The sequence below is a fragment of the Nicotiana sylvestris genome, chromosome 5 (assembly GCF_000393655.2).
Source record: "Nicotiana sylvestris chromosome 5, ASM39365v2, whole genome shotgun sequence".
In the NCBI taxonomy this organism is placed as follows: Eukaryota; Viridiplantae; Streptophyta; class Magnoliopsida; order Solanales; family Solanaceae; genus Nicotiana; species Nicotiana sylvestris.
Genome location: NC_091061.1, coordinates 178,522,808 through 178,530,893, shown reverse-complemented (window position 1 = coordinate 178,530,893; position 8,086 = coordinate 178,522,808). Strand labels below are relative to the sequence as shown.

The 8,086-nt window shown below is 32.6% G+C and overlaps 1 pseudogene; it reads right to left on the bottom strand.

Annotated features, from left to right (window-relative positions):
* Nucleotides 1-232: 232 nt before the first annotated feature.
* LOC104213502 (TMV resistance protein N-like) lies at nt 233-5,886 on the bottom strand (annotated as a pseudogene).
* Nucleotides 5,887-8,086: the final 2,200 nt, after the last annotated feature.

The following is an 8,086-nucleotide window of genomic DNA, read 5'->3' as shown; positions in this document are numbered from 1 at the left end:
CTTATACAAATTTTTGTTTTCTTGCTGGTGTGACAACTTGACTATGAGAAAAGAGGAGAAGAATGGGACAAGATAATACGATCATCTACTAGCGACTGGGATAAGAATCTCGAAACCATAGTTGAATGGTCCCTTTTATTCTTAACAATGGAAGATGAACTATATAACTCAAATTAAATGAACCAAATTGAAAATGACGATTAGCTAGATACAAAGTCCAGGTTGATTTTTTTATTCATAAAAATGATAATATACTATACTGCACCTTATGTAAAGAGCAAATGATATAGGACAGAAGGGGAAAAAGGCCTAGAGAAATAGAAATGACTAAAATTACAATAACGGAGGCAACTGAAGAGCTCCTGAGACCTGCTAATCAAACAATAGTATTAATATTGTTCAGTTTAAGACCACCCTCATCTGGTCTTTAATGCAGCAGAACGACAATGACATTAGACTAAAACTTATAATAATTGTAATAGTTATAATATTACTTATGAGCAAGAAGTCATGGATAACAGACTGCTGCTAACTCCTTATTGTGAGCTCAGGGGCAGCACCAACTTCTACCAAAGATGGCACACATGCAATGATTCTTGTGGCCAAATTTTCATTAGCCATAGCAGGTACATGATTCTCATAAGCCGAGTTATGTACGCCAATAGCAGCCCTGTGTGAAGGAACAAGGTTCTTCGATCATGGATTGCATCATTTCACTAATCAAGAAAGGTGTAGCCGCAGGCGATCTTCACAAAGCGTTGCTCCTCTCAATTCCTTCCTGTTTCTGTTCAGCTTATTCTTTGCACCAAGAAAGTGGAAATCAGCAGCTTCTTGTTTGTTGAGTTATGACATAGTGTTTTGTAAATATATGAATCATTTTCTTCTTAAACTCTGTGCCCAGTCAAACAGGTTCCAAAAATCTTCATTTTTTTCTTAAACTCCATGCCCAGTCAAACAGGTTCACATAAATTGGAACGGAGGGAGTATTATTTTCCATCCTTTCAAACTAGCTTCATCCTCAAATTTAAGGCCCCATATCAACAAGCATCAGCACATGGCTTTGCCTTTTGTTAGTAACAAAAACTTTAGCTCCAACTAAAGATTAGTCGTCTCCAGTTTCTTGTATAAATAATCCCCCTTTCATGAGCCTTTTCATTACCAACTAAAGATTAGTCGTCTCCAAACTTTTCAACCTACCGATGCTGCTTGGAAGAGCTACAAGGTTTTCCATATATCTCAAATCTAGCTCGGTAATATGAGTTTGGTACTGAAAAACAGAGGATGGCAGTTCCCTTAACCCAGAGAGTTGCATGTCAATCTGTATCCCAGGCTTCATTCTCCCGTGAATTTCTGGAAATTTCTCTAAACTTGAGCAACCTCGTAAACCCAGATATTCAAGAGATTCCACGTTAACACATGGAAACCTCTTAAGGCTTTCACACCAACTCAAATCAAACCGAATGAGTTTGCTGCAACATCCCAGGGAATAGTGAACCTCTTCAAGATTAGAACACCAACACAAATCCAAATATTCCAAATTTGGCATTCCCGTGAAATTTGGTGTTCGCATCAGGATTTCGGAGAAGCTGAGATCTAGCGTCCGTAGAGACGACAATTGTTGTTCAGAATACAAAAAACAGAATGAGATAGAGAGAGAAGAAAAAAAGAACCTATTTTGCTCCTCCACTGGATTCCAATAATAAAATATTTGGCTATCTATGCAGGTAGAAACCTTGTTTGTTTCGTTTGTATTTTTGGACATCAAATGACCTCTATTTTCTTGATTTCTTAATGACTTATTGCTAGCTTTCCTAAAAGTATTTATTACTCCATCGACAAGAAATGAATGATAGCATTTGATTTATGAGGGACAACACATTATTTTTGTGTGAAATTAGAAATTTATTTTTTATATATAAAAAATTACTTATTAAGAAACTGAATAAAAGTAAACTATAAATAAAATATTGTTAATTGTAATTTAACATGATTGAAAAAACCTGTAGCAAAGAGAAAAGTGTTTCTCTCTTTAAAAAAGTGTAATATAAAATGGGAAAACCAAATGTTAACTCCGGAAGCAATGTATGAAAGCATATATGCCATTCAAGAAAATAGTTATACACAATACATTCCTTTTGTTTTACTAATAAGTATTACTTCCGTCCCACTATGTACAGCCCTAGGATGAAATTCATATGAATCTGATTTTACTATGAGAAATAATATAAATTACAATAATTTTTTTTGAGAAAAAAGACATAAAGATCTTACAACAATACTGGGAACAACCCCAAATAATATAAATTACAATAATTTTTTTGAGATGGAAATACATTAACTTGAGCTTATGGAATTAATAATTTTTGTTCATTTAAAGACATGCATTGTAATTCTAGCAAAAATGAAAAGTACCTCAAATAATATGTGACAATAGCAATAATATTTGTTCCTTATCACTTAAATTAAAGGACAAAGATAGTTAGAGAGAAAAATAAAAGAAAAATAGAATTGTACCTTTGTTTCCATCCATAAATAATGCAGTGAACTACCGTGGAGTTCAAGGTGAACAAGCATTTTGGGTTCAAATGAAGATGGCAATGACTCACAAGGATAGCCATCCACGTTAAACCAACGCAAGTTGTTCGACAGATACTCAATGGAGCCATCATCCCAAATATTGAAATCATAGAACCCGTTGCTTATGTCTAATATCCTAAGCCTTTTCATATTTTTCATGGCCTCATTGTTAAAGCGTAGTGTACTAAAGCTACCATGAAGCCAAATTGCTTCCACTGCCATGGTCCCCTGTAAGAAGATCATTAGGATATACTGATGTTACTTCATAGAAATACTTTTCGCAATTAATTCTATAGTTCTATTTCTAATATTACATTTCTATTAGAAGTTCATTAGAGTTAAGTTTATAAGCTTTTCATGTTGCGATAGAAAGAAACTGCAATTGAAACAATACCAATAAATTGTAGCAACTTTTTAAAATAAAAAAAATAAACAATGATAAAGTGAATCTCTGATTGAGTTATTATGTAATAACATGTTATAAAATTTTCAAGTTAATCCAAAAAATGAAATTGGATCAAACAGATTAAGTAGCTACTAGCTAGACTAGTCAATCGCTAAAACATATAAGAAAAATTAATTAGGAAACGTAAATTAAAGAGGCTACTTAACGAATTAGGCAATTAATGTATTTTTTGTTACTAATTAGGCAATTAAAATTACTTTTGCTTCTCCTACTAACTAAAGTAAACAACTAAAATGACGTGTCTGCAAGAAGATGAAGCAAGATGAACAAATAATTGAAAGTGCCTGCCTATATGTCTTTGGATACGAAAATTAGAAATTCAACATTATTGTATTGTTTAGCTTACTAACCGTATTGTTGATCATCACATCTTCAAAATCCTTGGCGAGCCATAGTCTGTTGCGTTCTCCCCGATCCTTTGGAAAGTTCACTATATATCTACCCATTTCTTGTATTAGGTCATGCATATCAATTTGTCTTCAGTGATGAACACAAGAGATTTTCCGATTAGGACATTCAATCTATATTCAGCTCCAAAATGACAACTCTTGAGAACTTGCATGACGTAATCTTTTTCATCCCCGCGTAAGAAGCACGCTATATCCAGAAAAATCTCTTGTTGCATGGACTCTAATCCATCATAACTAATTTTGAGTTTTTCAACAATTTTTGAATTATGATTATTTTTCATTTGCTCTATAGCACTTTTCCACACAGTTATATCCCTCTTATGTAAGGAAGAACCCCACACTTTGAGTGCTAAAGGAAGGCCTTTAGCATGATTTATTACCTCCAATGAAAGCTCCTTAAAACACTCATCTGGAACATCTTTTTTGAAAGCATGCTGGTAGAACAATTGAATTGATTCACGATGAGATAGTGCAGTCACTTCATATATCACATCATTCTTCCCCATCAAATATTTGTCTCTAGTTGTTACAATAATTATACTGCCATTACCAAACCAATCAAGATCACCTGCTAAATACTCCAAATAATGATCTTTATCATCTATGTCATCAAGCACAATTAGGACCTTCTTAGAACGAAGTCTACTAGCCATTTGGTGTTTTCCGTCGTCCTCATTATTGTAATTAGCATTTTCCCTTAAAAGTTCAGAGAGAATGGTATTTTGCAGAGAATGCATTCCACGTTTGTTTTCTTTAATATCCTTAAGAAAACAAGCACCATCAAATTAATAGGAACTATCCCTTCTTCCTAAAAGAGTATCAAACATAGCACTAGCTATTGTCGTTTTACCCATTGTCCCCATGCCCCAGATCCCCACAATCCGAACATCATTGATTCCTATCCCTAGTAAGGATTCTATTTCCTCTAAGTGAGTATCTATTCCAACAATGTTATGCAAATAAGATAATGAAATCTTGCATAATTTGGAGGAGATTTGGTCAACAATCTGTCGAATACAGTCTGCTTCAGTCCTACAAAAAATAAGAAGATTGCCGATATATACAGGTAAATAAGTCAAGAATTACAAGAGGTATTTCACAATGTAGAGTGCAGAATTATGATAAAAAGGACTCTGCACATAAATCAATCTCTTGAATTATCAATCAAAATTTTATCTACGTAATAATGTCATCGAGTAATTAAATTGATAGGAACTATCCGTTCTTACCGATAAAAACATGTGTAATCAACCATTATTCTTTTTTCAGGAAATATAAAATAAAAATAGTTTTTAATCTTTAAATGACAATCAATGAAATTAGATTGTGCATGCAGTACTTTTAACAAAACAAAATGATTAAGTTTCCACCTTTTAATTTTTATTTTTGTAAATATGATATATTTATTTAGTTAGAGTTTGAACATAGATTTGGTTGAAATTTGAAAAACGATTTTTTGAAAAATAAGTTTTTGAAGTTGAAGTTGTGTTTGGACATGCATTTTACTTGGAAAACAAAACTTGAAATTTTGTGTGTTAAAGAGAAAAATTCACCCAAAAAAATCCTAAACCACTTTTTGGGAACTTGAAAAAAAAATTAAATTTGTTTCAAAAACTGTCATGTTCCATGAAATAAATAGTGTATTCAATTTTTTTTTTTAAAAAGTAGCCAAAATCTATGGCCAAACGGGAGTTTAATGTCGATTCCGTTTAACTCATTTTGGAGGTATAGATTCTTTGTTCTATAGTAGAATACGTATTAGTCTTCACATAATCATCCAAAACTGAATGGAAATTACTCCTTTTTTTATAAGCAATTATGTGTTTTTAACTCACTTGTCACGAATATCATAGCCTTTGAGATTGGCCGCTGCAGTTAAAGCAATCCTCCATCTTTGCATTCCCTCGACATTATCCTTATACTTTGTTTCATATTTGGAAAATGCTTCAGCAAAGCTCTCCCTCTGGTTCCGAACATGTGATGGATCCACATCATAGAAGACCGGTATGACAATTTGTCCAAATTGAGTCTTGCAATCCATGATTTTTACCAGTTCATTCAAGCACCACCTCGATGTTGCGTAATTCTTTGAGAAAATGATGACTGCACATTGAGACTCTTCGATAGCTTTATAGAGCTCATCTGAGATGGATGCGCCATGCTTTAGCTTTTTATCATCTTGAAAGGTTGTTATTCCCCTGATATTTAAGATTTCGCCCAGGTGACTTGTAAATGAATTCCGAGTATCCTCACCTCTAAAACTTAGAAAAACATCGTAGTTCCATCGAGGAAACTGTGAAGTACTCGCGGAAGCAGAAGATGATGCCATTGATTCAGTGAATTATCTGAAAAGAAAATAAAACCTGTACATGGATAAATTGTAGTTGTGGTAAGAGATCAAATGATGTAATAGGAGAGAAAGAAATAAACAATTAGTAGCACTTGAAATAAGAAAAGTTTTAATGAGTTGGGCTCTACTCCATAGAATTATTGGTATAGTCAACTGATACATACTATAACATTTAATGTGTTATGAAAATTCTTCTTAATTTTGTAGTCCAGTTGATTTGAATTGTTGTTGTTTTGTTTTCTTTGAACTTTAGTAGAAGGAAGTATATTGTATATACATAATGACAGATAAAAGTACACGTGGATGCATTTAATTGAATCATTGCTCCAAAGCACAAACACAAATGTCTCTCTCTTCTCTGCCAAAGAAAAAGGACCCATTGATTGAATTTCTTTTTCTATTTTAATTTTCTACGAATGTTGGAAAAGTCTTCGTCCAGCAAAATATTTCTCAATTTTTTTATATATGATTATGTTGTCCGAGTTAACTGGTTCCATCTCAACTATTTTATAGAATATTAAGGTAGATAAAGATTAATCAACTAATGATTTTTCCTTCTAGTGTAACTTGAACATAAAATTTCATAGTTTTCATCTTACTTTATTGACCATTAGACACACAATCATGAGTCTTCAACATACTCAATTAATAAAGATAACCTTGAATTAAATGCGTTACTCAACAAATTATAAGCATGTTTATTTGAATAGTAAAATATGTTAATGACAAAAAGCAAGGTAATATCAGTGTTATTTCTTTGTCACTAACAACCCATGACGACTTGAATTCATTATAGTTGAACACTAATGTGTCGTTTCCCACTTTGAAGTTTTATTATAAATTTTTTCTATATGCTGTAATAATAAAACTGAAAAAATGCATAAGTACCCCTGACCTATATCCGGATTCCCAATTACACACTTTATCTTTACGGAAATCCTATTATTCCCCTAAACTATTTTAAACTAGAATATTTGCACCCTTACATGGCGAAGTGTGTGTATTTCACACTCCTTTGGAAAAGTAAGAAGCAAGAAAAAATGATTTTCAGATTTTTCTTTCTGCTTTTTTACCATTTTTTCTTACTTTTTTTCCCTTTTCCTTTTCCTTTTCCTTTTTCTTTGTCATTTTCTTTTACTTCTTTTTTCGTTTCTTCTCTAATTTCGGCGAATATTCTTTCACCGACGACTTTATCTTACCGTTTTTCTTCCATTTATTCTGTTTTTATTTTTCCTCTTTTTATCCTTTTCACACACAAATTAAACTCTCAAAAAGATCTATTCATAAGCAAAGCAAAATATACTCAGATTGGGATAAAAATCTGTTGCCGGAAAAAAAAAATCGCTGGAAAAAATGGTGTTCTTCAAATTCCGATGACCACTATTTTATGTCGTCGGTGACCAAAACAAAAAGAAAGAGAATGAAATAACCAAAAAAATGAGAATAATAAAAAATAAGAAACAAGGATAAGAAAAAGAAGAAAGAATAAAAAATACTAAAAATACATGTGGCAGTGCGTGTACTTCACCACTTGCCAAGAGTTTGGTTGTCTCGTTTTAGGGTGATATTTATTCCATTTAAAAATAGTTTAGGGGGGTAATAGAATTCCCGCAAAGATAAATTGTGTAGTTGGGAATCCGGGTATAGGTCAGGGGGTACTTATGTATTTTTCCAATGATAAATAGTACTCCCTCTGTTTCAGTTTATGTGAACCTATTTCCTTTTTGGTTCGTTCCAAAAAGAATGACCCATTTCTAAATTTGGTAATAATTTAGCTTAAACTTATCATTATACCCTTAATGAGAAGCTTTTATAACCACACAAATACTCTGAGCCCCTTTCTGACTTGTTTAGGACCATAAATTCCAAAAGAAAAAATGCATAAGTACCCCCTGACTAATACCCGAATTTCCAACTACACACTTATTCTTTGCGGGAATCCTATTACCCTCTAAACTTATTTTAAATGTAATTATTTGCACCTTTAACGCTGACAACCAAACTTTTGGCAAGTGGTGAGCTACACACGCCCCCACATGTATTTTTAGTAATTTTTTTATTCTTTTTTCTTTTTTTTAATCCTTTTTTCTTATTTCTTACTATTCTCATTTTTATTTTGTTATTTCATTCTCTTTCTTTTTGTTTTGGTCACCGGCGGCATAAAATGGTGGTCGTCGGAATTTCATTTTTCGGCGAATTTTTTTTTCCGGCGACAGATTTTTATCCCGATCTAAGTGTGTTTTGTTATATATATATATAAATTTTGAAAGTGTAATTTATGTG